The sequence below is a fragment of the Triticum aestivum genome, chromosome 2B (genome assembly GCF_018294505.1).
Source record: "Triticum aestivum cultivar Chinese Spring chromosome 2B, IWGSC CS RefSeq v2.1, whole genome shotgun sequence".
In the NCBI taxonomy this organism is placed as follows: Eukaryota; Viridiplantae; Streptophyta; class Magnoliopsida; order Poales; family Poaceae; genus Triticum; species Triticum aestivum.
The window spans coordinates 558882943-558903410 of NC_057798.1; the positions used below are offsets into that span (position 1 = coordinate 558882943).

General features: G+C 44.6%; 1 long non-coding RNA gene across 1 annotated transcript; it reads right to left on the bottom strand.

Moving 5' to 3' along the window:
• Positions 1-16666: 16666 nt before the first annotated feature.
• LOC123041645 (uncharacterized) lies at positions 16667-19050 on the bottom strand. Its single transcript, XR_006418582.1, has 3 exons — positions 18904-19050; positions 18354-18514; positions 16667-17323 (listed from the first exon to the last, which is right to left on the bottom strand). It is a non-coding gene; the product is annotated as an uncharacterized lncRNA (long non-coding RNA).
• Positions 19051-20468: the final 1418 nt, after the last annotated feature.

Below are 20468 nucleotides of genomic sequence, written 5' to 3' on the forward strand. Positions count from 1 at the left end.
CCATAAAACATATCTCTCATATAAATCGAACAACCATTATTCTCAGACTTAAATGAGTAGCCATCTCGTATTAAACGAGATCCAGATACAATGTTCATGCTCAAACTTGGCACTAAATAATAATTATTAAGGTTCAAAACTAATCCCGTAGGTAAATGTAGAGGCAGCGTGCCGACGACGATCACATCGACTCTGGAACCATTCCCGACGCGCATCGTCACCTCGTCCTTCGCCAGTCTCCGTTTATTCCGCAGCTCCTGCTGTGAGTTACAAATATGAGCAACAGCACCGGTATCAAATACCCAGGAGTTACTACGAGTACTGGTAAGGTACACATCAATTACATGTATATCAAATATACCTTTGGTTTTGCCGGCCTTCTTATCTGCTAAGTATTTGGGGCAGTTCCGCTTCCAGTGACCCTTCCCCTTGCAATAAAAGCACTCAGTCTCAGGCTTAGGTCCATTCTTTGACTTCTTCCCGGTAACTGGCTTACCAGGCGCGGCAACCTCCTTGCCGTCCTTCTTGAAGTTCTTCTTACCCTTTCCCTTCTTGAACTTAGTGGTCTTATTGACCATCAACACTTGATGTTCTTTCTTGATTTCAGCCTCTGCTGACTTCAGCATCGAGAACACTTCAGGAATGGTCTTTTCCATCCCCTGCATGTTGTAGTTCATCACAAAGCTCTTGTAGCTTGGTGGGAGCGACTGGAGGATTCTGTCAATGACCGCCTCATCTGGGAGGTTAATGTTCAGCTGGGTCATACGGTTGTGCAACCCAGACATCTTCAGGATGTGCTCACTGACAGAACTGTTTTCCTCCATCTTACAACTGTAGAACTTGTCGGAGACATCATATCTCTCGACCCAGGCATGAGCTTGGAAAAGTAGTTTCATCTCTTCGAACATCTCATATGCTCCGTGATGCTCAAAACGCTTTTGGAGCCCCAGTTCTAAGCTGTAAAGCATGCCGCACTGAACGAGGGAGTAATCATCAGCGCGAGTTTGCCAAGCATTCATAATGTCTTGGTTCTCTGGGACGGGAGCGTCACCTAGCGGTCCTTCAAGGACATATTGTTTCCTGGCAGCTATGAGGATGATCCTCAGGTTCCGGACCCAGTCCGTATAGTTGCTGCCATCATCTTTCAGCTTGGTTTTCTCTAGGAACGCGTTGAAGTTCATGTTGACATGAGCGTTGGCCATTTGATCTACAAGACATATTTGCAAAGGTTTTAGACTAAGTTCATGATAATTAAGTTCTAATCAAATTATGAACACCCACTCAGATTAGACATCCCTTTAGTCATCTAAGTGTTACACGATCCGAGTCGACTAGGCCGTGTCCGATCATCACGTGAGACGGACTAGTCATCGTCGGTGAACATTCTCATGTTGATCGTATCTTCCATACGACTCGTGTTCGACCTTTCGGTCTCCGTGTTCCGAGGCCATGTCTGCACATGCTAGGCTCGTCAAGTTAACCCTAAGTGTTTTCGCTGTGTAAAACTGTCTTACACCCGTTGTATGTGAACGTAAGAATCCATCCCACCCGATCATCACGTGGTGCTTAGAAGCGACGAACTGTAGCAACGGTGCACAGTTAGGGGAGAACACTTCTTGAAATTTTTGTAAGGGATCATCTTATTTACTACCGTCGTCCTAAGTAAACAAGATGCATAAACATAATAAACATCACATGCAATTATATAGTTGTGACATGATATGGCCAATATCATATAGCTCCATTGATCTTCATCTTCGGGGCTCCATGATCATCTTGTCACCGGCTTGACACCATGATCTCCATCATCATGATCTCCATCATCATGTCTTCATGAAGTTGTCACACCAACGACTACTTCTACTTCTATGGCTAACGCGTTTAGCAATAAAGTAAAGTGAGTTACATGGCGTTCTTCAATGACACGCAGGTCATACAAAAAATAAAGACAACTCCTATGGCTCCTGCCGGTTGTCATACTCATCGACATGCAAGTCGTGAATCCTATTACAAAGAACATGATCTCATACATCACAATTCATCATTCATCACAACTTCTGGCCATATCACATCACATGATCAATCGCTGCAAAAACAAGTTAGACGTCCTCTAATTGTTGTTGCATCTTTTACGTGGCTGCGATTGGGTTCTAGCAAGAACGTTTTCTTACCTACGAATAACCACAACGTGATTTTGTCAACTTCTATTTACCCTTCATAAGGGCCCTTTTCATCGAATCCGCTCCAACTAAAGTGGGAGAGACAGACACCCGCCAGCCACCTTATGCAACTAGTGCATGTCAGTCGGTGGAACCGGTCTCACGTAAGCGTACGTGTAAGGTTGGTCCGGGCCGCTTCATCCCACAATACCGCCGAAGCAAGAAAAGACTAGTAGAGGCAAGTAAGATGACAAAATCCACGCCCACAACAAAATTGTGTTCTACTCGTGCAAAGAGAACTACGCATAGACCTAGCTCATGATGCCACTGTTGGGGAACGTTGCAGAAAATTAAAATTTTTCCTACGGTTTCACCAAGATCCATCTATGAGTTCATCTAAGCAACGAGTCAAGGGAGAGAGTTTTCATCTACATACCACTTGTAGATCACGAGCGGAAGCTAGCCAAGGGGATGGTGATGATGGAGTCGTACTCGAACGTGATTCGGATCACCGATGTCCAAGTGCTGAACGGACAGCACCTCCGCGTTCAACACACGTACGGGACGGGAGACGTCTCCTCCTTCTTGATCCATCAAGGGGGAAGGAGAGGTTGAGGAAGATTGCTCCAACGGCAGCACGACGGCGTGGTGTAGTTGGTGCAGCAGTACTCCGACAGGGCTTCGCCAAGCATATACGGAGGAGGAGAGGTGTTGGGGAGGGGAGGGGCTGCGCCTTGGCTTGTGTTAAGCTCCCATGCGCCTCCCCACTATATATAGGGGTGGAGGGGCTGGTTTCTTGCCCTCCAAGTCCATTGGGGCGTTGGCCAAGGTGGGAGGAAAGAAATCCCATCATTTCCTTCCCCACCGATTGTTATCCCCCCTTTTTAGGGATCTTGATCTTATCCCTTCGGGATATGATCTTATTCCTTCTAAGGGGGGATCTTGGTGCGCCTTGACCAGGGGTGTGGGGCCTTTCCCCCACTACTCACGTTCATGTGGGTCCCCCCATGCAGGTGGGCCCCACTCCAGAACCTTCTAGAACCTTCCCGGTACAATACCGAAAAATCCCGAACATTTTCCGGTGGCCAAAATAGGACTTCCCATATATAAATCTTTACCTCCGGACCATTCCGGAACTCCTCGTGACGTCCGGGATCTCATCCGGGACTCCGAACAACATCGGTAACCACATACAAACTTCCTTTATAACCCTAGCGTCATCGAACCTTAAGTGTGTAGACCCTACGGGTTCGGGAGACATGTAGACATGACCGAGACGTTCTCCGGTCAATAACCAACAGCGGGATCTGGATACCCATGTTGGCTCCCACATGCTTCTCGATGTTGTCATCGGATGAACCACGATGTCGAGGATTCGATCAAACCCTGTATACAATTCCCTTTGTCAATCGGTACGTTACTTGCCCGAGACTCGATCGTCGGTATCCCAATACCTTGTTCAGTCTCGTTACCGGCAAGTCACTTTACTCGTACCGTAATGCATGATCTCGTGGCCAACACTTTGGTCACCTTGAGCTCATTATGATGATGCATTACCGAGTGGGCCCAGAGATACCTCTCCGTCATACGGAGTGACAAATCCCAGTCTCGATCCGTGTCAACCCAACAGCTACTTTCGGAGATACCTGTAATGCACCTTTATAGTCACCCAGTTACGTTGTGACGTTTGATACACCCAAGGCACTCCTACGGTATCCGGGAGTTACACGATCTCATGGTCTAAGGAAGAGATACTTGACATTGGCAAAGCTCTAGCAAACGAACTAAACGACCTTTGTGCTATGCTTAGGATTGGGTCTTGTCCATCACATCATTCTCCTAATGATGTGATCCCGTTATCAACGACATCCAATGTCCATAGCCAGGAAATCATGACTATCTGTTGATCACAACGAGCTAGTCAACTGAGGCTCACTAGGGACATATTGAGGTCTATGTATTCACACGTGTATTACGATTTCCGGATAATACAGTTATAGCATGAATAAAAGACAATTATCATGAACAATGAAATATAATAATACTTTTATTATTGCCTCTAGGGCATATTTCCAACAATTTGTTCACCCACCGTAATACATATGCTACCTCGAGAGAAGCCTCTAGTGAAACCTATGGCCCCCGGGTCTATCTCTTATCATCTTTGCTTTCAATCTATCTTTAATTGCATCTTTACTTTTTGCATCTATATTATAAAATACCAAAAATATATTATTATCTCTCTATCAGATCTCACTTTCGCAAGAGGCCGTGAAGGGATTGACAACCCCTTTAAAGCGTTGGTTGTGAGTTCTCAGTTTGTTTGTGTAGGTGCGTGGGACTTTTGAGGAGCCTCCTACTGGATTGATACCTTGGTTCTCAAAACTGAGGGAAATACTTACGCTACACTTGCTGCATCACCCTCTCCTCTTCAGGGAAAACCAACGCAAGCTCAAGACATAGCAAGAAGGATTTCTGGCACCATTGCCGGGGAGGTCTTCGCTCAAGTCAAGACATATCAAGTACCCATCACAAGGTAGCGGCTTCGAAGGAGAGGTAGCGGCTTCGGAGGAGAGGTATCAACGTACCCCTCCAGGTAGCGGCTTCGGAGGAGAGGTAGAACCTGAGCCATCCACGACAAGTAATTATCCGGCGTAAGCTTCACCGAAATAAGGTGCGAGAAGTAGAACGGCGACGGCGCGACCATGTGATCTGCATGAGGCTGTGGCGGTGGCGCGTAGCAGCCCATCATAGAATCCGTCTCCGGGTTGGAGGCGAGCACCAGTGGTGCATCAGCATATGGCGACTAGCGGTAGGCACCAGCAGCAGCAGAGCCAGCACCCAAGCCAGGCGAGGCTCCGGGGGGCACATAGACCAGCGAGGACGGCGGCACCCCATAGGACTGGGGGTGCGACGGCCCAGCGTAGACCGGCACCAGTGACGTGCCATAGGACGCCGGCCAGGCAGACGAAGACAACAGCAGGGCGCCAAAAGTTGGAGCAGGGGCGCCCTACCAGGGAGCGCCGGAGAGCGACGGGGGAGGCGCACCATACATGCGTGCAGGATCTCGAAAGCCCGGCGGCCCAGAAGCCATGGTCGAGGAAGGCCCGCCAGATGCGATTGGCGGAGGCAGGTCACCCGTCCCGCTCGATCCAATCGGGGAGCTTGCAGGCGGCTACCGCCAGGCCGTAGCCAGCGGATGAGACGCCAGGAAGGGCGATGAAGGAGCGACAGCGGAGGATGGAGCTTGGGCCGAGGCGGCAGCGGTGTTGGAAGAGGCCGAGGCGGTGGCGGCAAGGGCAGTGGAAGACATCGAAACCCTAATCCGATACCATGTAAAACATAGAGTTTGGGAAACTGCTCGACACCCTAACGGGGTGTGGCTATCTCATTATATAGGGGTACCAAAGGGTACAATACAATTACAGACGTATACAAGAGTCTACGTATATATACAGTCTAAAATCCCCACCTCAATTTTAGACTACCGAACACTGATTATCAAATCAGATATATCATCCATTGGGGGTAATTTGAAGTTTGCACCACATAGTAGGTGCCCCAGGTGAAATTCATCTGTTTTCCAATGTCAAATATTTTTTGTAAGATTAATACATGAAAGGGAGATCTTGAGTTGTCATGGAAGAACAAAAAGTTTCGCACACTATGCTAAAAAAGGTTTAGTAGCTACAAATATATGTCTTAGAGTGCATGATTTATTTTCTCCGATGATTCATCATTTATAGGTGGGTCTATTCTAATAACACCCTTAAGAGTCTTATTCTGATAACACCTATCCACATCCCACGTCCGACCTTATTCCCCCACCCATCGAACCCACCTTCTTCCTCTCACCGTCGGTCACCATCCCAACCAACACGCCCCGCCGGCAACGTCCCCGCCCCACCCCACTACACAGCCCACGCCGTGGCTAGCCATGGCCACCACGCCTATCCTCCCCAATCCCACCGTGCCGCCACTCCCCGCCCCACCTCCATCGCCGCCTATCCTCCCTAATCCCACCGTGCCGCCACTCCCCCACCCCACCTCCATCGCCACCACCCCTCCCGGCGCCTCCCAACCATCGAGTCTCGGCGATGGCCTCCCAGCTCATCCTCTTATCCACACCTGCCCGGCGGCCTTCCACCGTCGTTCACCGCTGCCACGGTTCAAGCTCGCGTCCCCATCCCCAGGGCTCCATCCCAGCCCGAGCTGCCGCGCACTCCTGCCTTCCCCGCCGAGCGGCCACCGGCGACCTCCACCTGTCGCACCGCAACACAAAGACAGACGTCCCCGGCCTCCCCACAGCAAAGTTCCACCGCGTCCGTGCCTTGGATTTCTCCTCCCGCATTGCTGGGGATCGAGAGAAGAGGGATGTCGAGATCGTTGACCGCACCGTCTTCCTTGGGCGCCGGGGATGCTCCACCGTGCACCCGATGTGTCCCCAATGTGAATTGCGTGGAAGCAGGGGAAGGAGTTGCCATGGACTCACCCTCCCTCCGTCGCGCCCAGCTACAACGTCCACCACCGCTGCTTCATTGTCCGTTCCTTCGCCTACCCGTGGGCGTAGCATGATTCACATCTCCAGCACGCAGGGCTCCTGCAAGAAAAACAGGCCGGCAAGATAGGCCCAGGAGTCGGCTCGTCAATGAGCGACCGGAGGTTCGACCCGGAGTTCTACAAGAGCCGACGGGGATGCCTGAGTGTGCAGTACGCTTTGGCTCCCAACCCGGTTCAGTCGTAGTGGTGCTACCGTGCGGCCGCACCTCGATTTAAATTTTGTTTGTGTTGGTCAGAAGCTAGGTTGGCCTTGCAGTTCGCTGGAAAGAACCCACATTCTCCTGCCGAGCAGATGCAGCTCGACCAGAAGGGCTATGGAGACCGGCGGTACTCCTCGCGGGTGCTTTCAGTCTAGAGCTGCAGTTTCTGTGCGCGACCATGACGTGTAGTTTGGTTACAGTGTGCGTGCGATTCTCAACCATACCAAACATGCAGTTCGTTCCCCTTGCTGAAAATTTGTGAATGTATTTTTTCATTTATCCCCCCTGTGCAGTACATTTGAAGTGAGTCGAGTGGTTCAATGGTGCAGGACACTTATAAATTTAGAGACAAAAACATCACAAGTTCTCTTCTTTAAAAAAATCATACGGTTCACTTAGACTTGTGTCATGGTTCACCTTTCCCCTTGATGTGGTCCACTTGCCCTCATGCTTGCGATCCCGCTCTCATTCATAAAAAAGTTAGCAAGGAACACAAGAAAAAATCATGTAGTTTACTTGCTTGTCTGATGCAGTGCGGTGTTCCATCTAAATAAGTGTGGTCAGCTGTCTGATCATGTTCATCTTGTAAGTGCAGAAAAATGTTACTGAAACTATAAAAAAAGGTAATGCGACTCACTTCTCGGTATTGTTGTGATGCACTTACGCCCGATGTGAACCATATTCCACTTCCTCGTCTAGGAAAATTTATGTTTCTCAAGAAAGAAATCATGCAGTTCACTTGACCGTCTAATGCGGTGCGGTTTTTTACTCAGAAGCAGTGCAGATTTTTGTCGGATGAAGTTCACTTGTCGATTTGCGCGTCGCGAAAAATAGAGTTTCCGTATTTCGGTAATTTCAAAACTGCTCTTAAACCGTAAGGAATTAGAGAGGGTGTTCTACATAAAAAAGTTGCGTCTCATCAATATATTTCCAACGGCGTACCATTTGAATCATTTTGACCAGTGGTTTGTAGAAATTCGCAAAAAAAATGCCGCCGCCACTTGTTGTTTGTTCATGACTTTCAAAATTAACTTAGAACCGTAAGAAATCTCAAAAATATTTCTACATATGAAACTTGCGCCTCATCCGTAGCTTTCCAACGGTGTATCACATGCCTCATTTCGACAGATGGTTAAAAACTAGAGCAAAAACAGTACCAAAGACTGCAATTTTTTTGAAAAACACAATTCGACAATTTAATAAATTTAAAACCGCTCTTAAATCGTAATGAATTAGAGAAAGTAATATATATGAAAAAGTTGTGCCTCGATGATATCTTTTCAATGATGTATCATTGGCTTCATTCCGACAAGTGGTTTAAAAAAAATGCGAAAACACGCTCGCTGCCACTCGTCGTGCACCGCACCGTTTGTGAACTACTCCTAAACCGTGAGAATCTCGAAAAACATTCTACATGGTGAAGTTGCGCCTAATCCATAGCTTTCCAATGATATATCATACGCCTCGTTCTAATAAACGGTTTAAAATCTGGATAGAAAACAATACTAGAAAAAAGACGCATGCAGCTTTTTGCAACGAGAAGTTCACTTGTGTTAGTACTGCAGTACTATTTACAAAATGGGCGACGCTATGCGTCCACTGGCGGGTCCGCGCGATACATCTACCACCTCGATGGTCGTTTGATCTACGTGTGTGTAGCCGTCCGATCGATCTCCTGGCACGCGGCTCGGTCGCCTCCCCCCACTCATTAATTCCTGAAACAATAGTCGAGTTGTAGAAACAAGCACTTTGTCCTGGCCCTGACAGACCCACGCCCAGCGCGGCGCCGCCCCCAACCACCGCAAAATCAGCCGCTGCCGGCGTGGCGGACCTCCATGGCGCACCACATCACGCGCCAGATGGTGGGATCGGATGCCAATCTAGCTCACCGAGGACCCCTACTTGGAGAACGACTGCGAGCATCTTTCTCAGCTCCAAGTGCCACAGGGGGGCTGCAGCCGTGAGCTGGATCTTCGACTTGGTTCACAAATCCCTCGGTGGTGTTTCCTGAAGCTCCATCAAGCAGATCCCATCAACAATCTTCGGTGAGATCCTATTCTGAAACACTAGCTCTATTCCACTCTGAAACATGAACATTTGTGTGAAAAAACAGAGCAATGAGCATCCCAAATTTTAGTTGCACATGAGCCTCCATATTTCCTGAAACATTAGCTCTGTTCAACATGTCATGCCTATTTGTATCTATGAAACATGAGACCCAGAAAAAATTAGTTGTATTGGTTGATGCCTCTGGTTAATGCCCCTGGTTTCATTGGTTAGTTGCCCTGCTCCAATTTTATGAAACTTGTTAATGCCTCTGGTTTGATTTCATTGTGTACGTTGTTTCAGAAAAAAACACATTGCATGTTTCTGTTAATGCCCTACTCCCATTGTGTGATTTTATTGTGCATGTTGCATGTTCATGGGACCCCTGAACATGCAAAATTTCTGTTGGTTTGATTATGTTGCATGTTTCTGTTGGATACCTGGATTTTTTAAATACAAAAAATATTGCTGATTCCATGGAGAGATGAAATGACTGTTGCACAACAACTCTGTTGCGGGAACATGGAACTGAAGGGGAAGGGAGCTATGTCCAAGGCAGTTTTTCTGTTGGTGGTGGTGATGATTCAGAGGGGTTGTTGTTTGCTGAAGATGCAATCCAAGATGATTCAGATGATGGAGATGTTTCGTCGCAGCCACTGTCGCCCTATGTTGGGATGGTGTTTGACACAATCGAGGATGCTTGGAAATTCTACAACGACTATGCCTTCAAGTTGGGGTTCGGGACACATATATCTACTTCAAAATTCACCCAGAAGAGAGGTCAGAAGAAAGAGGATGCAATACTGACAAACAGGGTCTTTGAGTGTGTGCACGCTAGAAAGCTCGTTAAAACGGAAACAAGTAGCACATCAGAGAGCATTGCAATGGAAGACAGCAACTCTAGTAGGCAGCATGATGTTGTGACATGCATTTTCATCTGGGTTTTGTTTCCAGTACAACCAGTTTTTCATTTGGCTTGGTGTATTCAGGTTACAGGAAAAATAGCTTGTTTCCTGTCCATGTTAATGTTACAGGAAAAATAGCTTGTTCATGTTACAGGGACATGATGTTCCAGGGATGCATCCATGAAAAATAGCTAATGTATTAAGGTTATAGGAAAAAACATAAATCTTACATGAAGGACCTTTCACTTGGTGTTGTTACAGGAACATGTATTCATATGTTGATTTTGCTAGAGTATAATATAGATGAAAAGGATCATGTTACAGAGACACAATGGATATAGAATATTTTGTTGCCATTGAAAAATTTATCATGCAACAAGTGCTCCCATACACCAAAATGATACACCAGTGTGCAACAAAAAAACTTGATATGAAACACACATCAGGAAAAGTAACTACCATTTTATTTATCATGTCTACATTGTATATAGTTGTGCAACACCGGAACATTAGCGACAAATGGTTGCATCGATAAAGCTCCAACATACAAAAAAGAAGAGGGAAAAGGAGGCATGCCCCAGTATGACACATTCTTCTCCAAAAAGCTTTAGTTCCATCGACTACTAGAGAGCTCGGTTACAAACATGTCGCACACACATGCACCAAAAAAAGAGGCCTAAACTACTAGCTAGGTCTTGTTGCGGTCGTTGGTTGACTTCAATCTACGACTTTTTCAGCAGGGCTTGGAACTCATCCTCTGAGCTGAGGGTGTTTTGCGGGTGTTTGAAAAGCTTGGCCACAATGTACTTCCGGAAGTTGAGCAAGGATATTGTGTCCTGAGCATACACAGCAAGAAAAACACATAGTTAGATACTACTAGCAAAGAGAAAAGGTACTGTTGCAGAAAAATATGATTTCACAAAGAAATGATTCTAGTATTGCAGAGTGTTTCTTTACTACTAGTGTTGGAGAGTGTTTCCGTACTACTAATGTTGCATAGGTTGCAGAAACATTGGCTACATAAGCTACAGACATAACCTACTAACTAGTTTCAGAAAGGTAAGTTTCTCTGAAATATAGCTACTATTTCTGAAATTACATATATGTTTCTCTGAAACTACAAACTGGATAACTGCATGAGCTACAGAAGCTTTGAACTAAAAGAAATAACATATATGTTCATCTGAAAAAACAAAATGGATAACTGCATGAGTATTCGAACAGTAGATTCAGAAAAAATGAAACAAGGGGATCCTATAGAGACTACACGCTTCAGAAATTTAGAAACACACCTATGAGTTTTCAAAACTATGCGAGTTGACTGCTTGGGTTTCAGTCCAACAAAGGGTTGTTGATCATGCATTTCGCGAAAATGCAGTGGTTTCTGCAACTAGTTGATCAGGCTCTGAATTCTGTTTTAGTCGCTTTTGGTTCTGCTGTTAGTGTTAACTGAATTTAAGCTTCAAAAGGGGTTGTCTGAATTCTGCAACAAGTTGGTGGCTCTGAATTCTGTTTTAGAAGTTTCAGTCCAGCTTGAAAGGGTTGTTTGAATTTAAGCTTGAGAGGTCTTATAAACTGAATGTAGTTTGTCTGTTTTGATTCAGAACTCTGAAAATTTAGTCTGACTGGCTTGTTGGTCAGCTGCATTATCTGACTAGTTTTCTACAAATGCAGACAGCCAAAGAGAAGCTACAACGCAATATATAGATGATGCAGGCGATAAGAGGTTCATAATCTTAGAAGTTTCGCCACCTCCGATGCAACGACAACAAAAATGAACACCTACTTTTGCCTAATTAGGTGAGAACACGTCCGCTAATTTGCAGCAGCAAATAACTGAACTAACATTTGAGCAACCTAACACACATATCCAATGCAAAACCATAACGTGTGTTCTACAATTCTAACGCCGTTTCGTTCCTTCGGGAAAATGCATGCTCAAGCAATCGAACAGGGAAAACAAAATCAAATCAGTGCAGGTTGGGACCCGACAGCGAGCAGTAATAGATCGCGACGGAAATGTATCACGCGGTAGGCGGGACGAACAACAGCCTGGGTGGAGCCGACACGGTGGGAGCATCTTGTTCGGGGGGAGAGGGGAGGCTTGCCCTATCCATACCTGTCAGCCACCGCCGAACCCGTCATCATCGTCGCCACCACCGAACCCGTTGTTGTCGTCGCCACCGCGGAGGATATGCGCCGCCGTCGCCGCCAAACCACTACTGGAATCTGGCACTTTGCCATCTGCCATGACAGATGGCAAAGGCATGGTCGGCGGATGGCAAAAGCTTTGCCATGTGCCAGCAGATGGCAGACAGTTTTTCTGAAACCCTACCGGCAAAGGCTTCTTTGCCGTCTGCTGGCTGATGGCAAAGAGCCTGTGGCTTTGCCATCAGCTGGCAGATGGCAAAGCCACTTAACGGGGTTAGCCCCGTTAGAAGGCTAACGGCATACTTTGCCGTCTGCCAGCAGATGGCAAAGGCTGCAGGCTGTTTGCCGTCTGCCAGCAGATGACAAAGGCTGCAGGCTCTTTGCCATCTGCCAGCACATGGCAAAGAGCTTTGCCATCTGCTGGCAGATGGCAAAGAGCCCATATAGGCCAGCCCAAATTTTACATGTAGATGACACGTGGCCTCTTTGCCATCTGCCAGCTGATGGCAAAGCTCTTTGCCATCTGCCAGCTGATGGCAACGCTCTTTGCCATCTGCCAGCTGATGGCAACGCTCTTTGCCATCTGCCAGCAGATGGCAAAGTGACTATATTGCCCCATTTAATTTTATTTTTTCTTATATCAATTCATTTTCGTAGAAAATTAAACACAAATATATTTATATGACCAATATAGCATATTCAACATATATTACCAATAGTCATGAACACATATATATCCAACACATGTTACCAATAGTAGCAAGTTTCATCCGTACATATAGATAGTTTCATCAAGATTACACAGTTTCATCCATAGGTAGCAAGTTTCACAAGGTCAAAACAAAAACTAAATACAAGCACTCCATCAACCCAAGCTTCCGTGATCTTAAGCAAATCTGTAAAATGGGAAAGAAGAAAGTTAGAAGAAGAAGAAGACTAGAAGAAGAAGATTATTATGATGCAACTAAAATGTGAAGATTATTATGATGCAACTTATATCTGTAAAATAGGTCATTTTGGATCTAAGTATGGTTATTATGTCATTTTTGAGCTAGCTAAGCATACTAAGTCATTTTGGTGTAAAACATGCTAAGGTCATTCTAGAGCTAAGTAAGGTTATTATGTCATTTTGGAGCTAGCTAAGCATGTGAAGTCATTTAGGAGCTAAAATATGTCATTTCTTAAGCATATTATGTCATTTTAGAGTTAGCTAAGCATATTAAGTCATTTTGGAGGAAAAGATGCTAAGTATAGGTCATTTTAGAGCTATCCTAGGTTAAATAGGTCATTTTTAAGCTAGCTAAGCATATTAAGTCATTTTGGAGGAAAAAATGCTAAGTATAGAACATTTTAGAGCTATCCTAGGTTAAAGAGGTCATTTTTAAGCTAGCTAAGCATATTAAGTCATTTTGGAGGAAAAAATGCTAAGTATAGATCATTTTAGAGCTATCCTAGGTTAAACAGGTCATTTTGGAGCTAATTAAGCTTATTATGTCATTTTTGAGCTAGCTAAGCATATTGAGTCATTTTGGAGGACAAAATGCTAAGTATGGGTCATTTTAGAGCTATCCTAGGTTAAATAGGTCATTTTGGAGCTAAGTAAGGTTATTATGTCATTTTGGAGCTAGCTAAGCATATGAAGTCATTTAGGAGCTAAAATATGTCATTTCTTAAGCATATTATGTCATTTTAGAGCTAGTTAAGCATATTAAGTCATTTTGGAGGAAAAGATGCTAAGTATAGGTCATTTTAGAGCTATCCTAGGTTAAATAGGTCATTTTGAACCTAGCTAAGCATATTAAGTCATTTTGGAGGAAAAAAATTCTAAGTATAGGTCATTTTAGAGCTATCCTAGGTTAAATAGGTCATTTTAGAGCTAATTAAGCTTATTATGTAATTTTTGAGCTAGCTAAGCATATTGAGTCATTTTGGAGGAAAAAATGCTAAGTATAGGTCATTTTAGAGCTAGCCTAGGTTAAATAGGTCATTTTGGAGCTAAGTAAGGTTATTATGTCATTTTGGAGCTAGCTAAGCATATGAAGTCATTTAGGACCTAAAATATGTCACTTCTTAAGCATATTATGTCATTTTAGAGTTAGCTAAGCATATTAAGTCATTTTGGAGGAAAAGATGCTAAGTATAGGTCATTTTAGAGCTATCCTAGGTTAAATAGGTCATTTTGAACCTAGCTAAGCATATTAAGTCATTTTGGAGGAAAAAAATTCTAAGTATATGTCATTTTAGAGCTATCCTAGGTTAAATAGGTCATTTTGGAGCTAATTAAGCTTATTATGTAATTTTTGAGCTAGCTAAGCATATTGAGTCATTTTGGAGGAAAAAATGCTAAGTATAGGTCATTTTAGAGCTATCATAGGTTAAATATGTCATTTTGGAGCTAATTAAGCTTATTATGTCATTTTGGAGCTAGCTAAGCATATTGAGTCATTTTGGAGGAAAAAATGCTAAGTATATGATTATGTCGCTAGTATCCATATGGCAGAGAACCCGGGCCGACATGACTAGTCATAGAACCAAGGTGGCATAAACGTACAGGGACAGGCATACATGACCCCAGCAATGCACGTGTCGGTCATCAGCAAGTGCAACCAAGTCGTAGCAAGCTACAAGGACTTTGGTGATACACCGCGTGACATTTCCCCGTAGGGACAGACACAGGAGCAAAGAAGGACACATACCGGTCAATCCATGTGTTCCGGAGCAGTAGCGAACTACCATGGCTCAGTGGAAGCACTAGGAGGCATTTACCTGTATGTAAGGCTACCAAAGGCACACGACTAGGTGTCAAATCCCACACATACAATGCATTTCAAACATACACACATTATGCACGATATGTGTCCAAGGAATGAAACCGTTAAGATAAATGACTACATAATGAGCCAAATACAAGGTGAAGAGATGAAATACCTATACTTGGACACTGTGTGCAAGGCAACAATGAATTACAACACAATGGAGAATATGTGTGCAACAGAGTTCCTTAGCAACATGATCTTCCCAGGAATTCCAATCCACGAGCTAAAACTGAAGGTAGGTTTGCAGGTGATGCTCCTACGAAACAAGCAGCCGGTTTATGCAATGGCACAAGAATGACTATCACACAGCTGGGAAAAAAGGAACATTGAGGCATAAATAATCACACGAACACACGTCAGTGACAAGGTATTCATACCTATAATCATTATGTCACCAAGCGACTCAAAGTGGCCCTTTGTGCTGAAAAGAAGGCAATATCCTCTATCAGTTTATTTCGCAATGACCATAACCAAAAGCAAAGGTCAATCCCTAAACAAGGTGGGGCTATATTTGCCTAAGCAAGTCTTCTTCCATGGGCAATTATATGTAGCATTATCAAGAGTCACAAACAGAGAAGGATTAAAGGTGTTGATTGACAACACGCAGTACCCAAGCGAAGTTTGGATAATAACCACTTTGATAAACATGATTCTGAAATCATATTAGCCGACAAGATTCCATAAGCAAGATAAGAAACCATATGTGTAGCTAATTCGGATCTTGCATTTGTGTGTGCACCATATAACACTAGAATCTAACGCGCGCTTCGCTGCCCCATTCTTCGGTCCTAGGATTCACATTTCCGCCCTCTTGCAGGCATATTGTTAGCCATAATCCAACATGCAACAGATTTGAGATTTGAATGCAAAGGGCATTAAAAAATCTACAACTAAAAATTCAGAAGAAGAAAAAGGTGGCAGGACATCTCTAGGCCAGTCTAGCTCTACCATTGCCTTCACCATCGGTCAAAATGAGCAGAGATAACTGAAGTTGCTAGGGGACTCCTCTAATATCTATCTCAAATAGCAAGTCCACACGCACCATATCTGAGCTAGATTATGCACCCCCGGGCTGAATTACTACTCGGGCAATGCCAGGTTAAATTACTACTTAGACATCCTTGTTCAAAGAATTAAAGTTCAGTTGGTTGGTTTGAGACCGACAGTTGCTTTTTCTTAGCTTTTTAGAATCTATTGTTCATTCTGTATGTCTACGACTTTGTAGCGATGGAAAAGCAGTCGATCACATCTAGTGGCCGAGTGTTCCATTTAGCAAGTTGGACAGTTGAAGGTGCATGGCTTGGATAGTTGGAGGTGGTTAATTGTTTATCACCGACATAATTGAATTATTGTTTTCTTATGTAGAACAAGGGATCCAGCGGTGGCACTCCACTGGACAGAAAGTGAGCCGCCTCACTGAAATGAAAATGACGATAATTGAGAACGATGATAATCATCAAGGCAACAGAGTTCCAGCTAACACTTTTATCAGACATCCAATACATTGAATTGTTCTATCTTCCGTTTTTCTAAGGACCAAATAGTAGACTAATCGACTGTGAGTATGCATACTTACATTTTAAACTTGTACACCAAGAGCATGTTTCCCAAATAAAAACAATTCAGGTTAGAAACAGTTTTGTACACTCTGAAAGACAAAAAAATCAACCTTCTGATAAGACAGTTCCATCTTTGGCATATAACACAAAAGAATCTTTGGCGAAAAGCCCATAAAAATCGAAAGCCAAGCACTCGTGCACTATACAATTTTCCTGTACACGCCAGATGGAAGCCATCATCAATGGTGGCCACAGCTCCAACTACAAACTGACTTTCTTGTTGCAATCACCAGAATATGAGCTGATTGTAAAGAGCTCAGTATCATGTCTATGGATGCTTCTATAACTCGAATTCAACATTCAAAACTCAGCATGTTTATTAATTAGCCTAATTCAGTTCTACCTAGAACCATCAGCAAACACTAAATGTATGTCAACATTGGACTTCACTCATGATCCAAGACATAACATGTCATGCTTTGACTCTGATTAAAGATATTTGAAATAGATTAACACAGAAACATAGGATCTATCATACTCGAAGCATCCACTTTTTAAACCTTGATATTTTGGTTCTTATCACAAACTCTAAACATGTGGCAGCATAAGATTTATCCTCAACCTCGACTGAAACAGTTTTCAGTTCCGTCACTAACTCTGCTAGAAACTAACCTCTAAACTCTCAAAATGTGTGGAGCATCTCATCCTTTATAGCAATCTGATATTGAAGAAAGCACTTCCTCCGGAAAATTTAATTTCCTTGATACCTGAAGCAGAATACTTATCTACACAAGGGAGTGGTAACATATAAGAAAACTAACATGATAAGATCAACGGATTACCTCAGTCAGGAAAAATGCATACATGTATTCCCCTTCGTGCTTGTTTGCAACCTCCTCTCTTTGTTGCCAGGTTAAGTAAGACAATCTGCAGTTAAAAAAACAATAGGTGAAAATCATGATTGTCTGCCCCAATTGATCGACCAATGATGGTCCGATACAAAACAGAGGAATAAAACAGCGACCAGGGTGATCGTTCTATGAAATATATGATAATCTCATATACATTCGTAGTACAATCAAAAATAAAAATATGAATTAGAAGGAAATGCATTATTTTCCATTTTTTTAGTACTTCAGGAATGTAGCAGGACAAGTTGTATAACGTGACATCAGACCAGCAACTTCCTTGAATCAAGCATGCTTATATCATTTCATAATATGAGCTTGCACACAAGACTCAAATGGGAGCATGAGGTAGGCCGTTTCTTCTAGCTAGTTATAAGATTGATGTGGTGTATTGATAAAAATATAATGGAATTATCACCATGAACTATACCCTATGCAAGGTACATATACAGAAAGAACTACAGAGGGACCATGTTAAAACTGTTCTACAAGGGGAGATAATAGAACATCATAGAATTCTTCCTCCTGAAGCCTCGTATAGTGCATGCGCTTGAGATCGCGCTTGAGATCTCTTCCTATCAAGCTCCTCACTAAAAGAGAATAATAATAGTAATAAAAAATCACGGATAATAAACAGTACTGCATCGGTAATGTATACATAAGGGGCCTTGCAAACAGGTCTAAACTGCAGAAAGATATTTTTATGTTCATCCTCTTTTCTGGCAAGAGCTATTAATCGTTTCAAATGGTGGATTATGTACATTATCATTTGTGATTATAATCACAAGGACAGTACAGTGTAATAGATATAAAAACAGAACATGGTAGTATAATTTATTTTTAATAGTCCCTGACATGAAAACATGACGAAGGGGGGAATTTCCCTGTCCAACAATGTCTACCGTCATTAAAAAGAACGACAATTGATCACCAAACCTATGGAGTACTGAAATTTCCTTTCATTCCAGAACTTGTACTATTCAAGACAACAACATTTCAAGTGCACTTAAATATGTTTAACAAAATGAATGGTAAATAAATAAACATACCCAGGGGATGCACCTTCTGCCCGTCCTTTAGAATGTAGAGTGTTTGTCCATATGGTACACATATGACATCTCTTCCTCAGAACTTAGTGTTTGCCCATATGGCACAAAATAGCATCGGAAGATTTACAGCTCGACGCCACGGAGCATAGACACAAATTCACCTACAGGTTGGAAGCATAGGTAAAAAAACTTGATTTAATCACCATACATATAACCACTGTACCTCATTCCTCCAATGAAATCGGTCAATGGTTCTGCTAACTTCTTTCTTATAAAATGCAGCCAAGCAATGTGGTGTGTTCGAATTTCAATTGCACTTGTAGCAACACAATCAGGTTGTTCCGAGCAGTACCATATGGTCCATAGATAGCACACAGCTACCTCCAATATCTAACCGCTATACAAAAAAATACTGGAAATAGTAAGAGCGAAGAGCAGACCTGCAAACGAAATCGCTGGAAGAAAGAGCATCACGAGTTCAGTCATTTCCTGCCAACCGGGGGTTCGGCAGGAAGTCTACGGTAGAGAGGGAGGAGAGGGGGGCGCACACCGTATCCGGCGTCGAGGGAGGCGGTGTGGAAGATGCCGGCGTAGGCGGATCCGTCGTGGACCTGGACCTCGACGGGGCGGGCCGTGGACGAGGGGGAGGGCCGGCGATGGGGCGGAGGAGCGACGCGGCTGGCGACAGGGCGGGGGAGCGACGGGGCCGGTGACAGGGTGGCGGGGGAGGGCCGACGACGGGGCGGGGGAGGGCCGGCAACGGGGCGGGGGAGCGACGGCGACGGGCCGGGGGAGTGACGCGGCCGGCGCCAAGCCGGGGGAGCGACGGGGCCGGCGACAGGGTGGCGGCGGGCGAGCCTAGAGCGCCATCGACGGGGGCTGTTCGGTGCGTGGATGAGGAGATGTGAACGTCGTTTTCTTTACCTGGATGGGTAGGGAGAGAGGGAGGGGATAACCCCACAGTTTTTTTTACCTGGAAAAAAAATAACCCCATCTCTTTGCCATCTACCAGCAGATGGCAAAGAGGTGGGGCTGGTACGCCGTTACACTCTTGAGGGCCACAAGATTTGCCAACCTCTTTGCCATCTGCTGGCAGATGGCAAAGATTATTTGCCATCCACTAGAAGATGGCAAAGAATTGGCTGATGGCAACCATGTTCTTTGCCGTCTGCTAATTCTTTGCCATCTGTTTTTTATAAGCAGATGGTAAAGACGTTCTTTGCCATCAGCTGGCAGATGGCAAAGAGCTGGCTGATGGCAACTTCCCTGTTTCCAGTAGTGAACGCCCTGCGCCGCCGCCCCTGCTGCCCAATGCCCCGCGCCGCCCGCAGCCGCCCGCCCGCCGCCGCCCAACGCCCTGCGCCGCCCCACGCCGCCGCCCTCCCCTCCCGAATCCAGCCACGTACCCTAGCCCTCTCAGTTGATAGAGTTGGTCAGTTGATAGAGTCGATAGATATGGTCAGTTGCAAGAATAACTATAATGAAACGATGACTCTGTTTTAGAAAACGCACGCGCGTCACGCGAAAGCGTGGAGGCTGTCGTCCGTCCGATCAACAGACGATCCGACGGACACGGAGCCAGCGGATGCGGCGCGAGTGATCGGTCGGGTGAAGGAGAGCTTTTCTCTTACAAAATTTAATACTTACTAGTTTTGTGATTTATGATTTCGATGTTCATCCGGGCAGTACTAGAGCCATTTCGCTGCTCCTCCTTATTTTTCAAAACGAGTGAAAAAGCTTTTGTCCTCGTTTTGGCAGGCTTTCTACTTTCTAGGAAGAGGATGCAGAAGCGGCGAAAACAGGGGCGGGCGGCCGATAGTTCGTTCATTCCACGGGCGCAAATGATGAAGCCATGCATTGTTAATCTCGCGGTTGGTGCAATGAACTGTAGAAAAATAGTATTCCCTCCGTTTCTAAATATTTGTCTTTTTAGAGATTTCAAATGAACTACTCCCTCCGTTCCTAAATATTTGTCTTTTTAGAGATTTCAAATAAACTACCACATACGGATTATGTAGACATATTTTAGAGTGTAGATTCACTCATTTTGCTCCGTATGTAGTCACTTGTTAAAATCTCTAGAAAGACAAATATTTAGGAACGGAGGGAGTACCA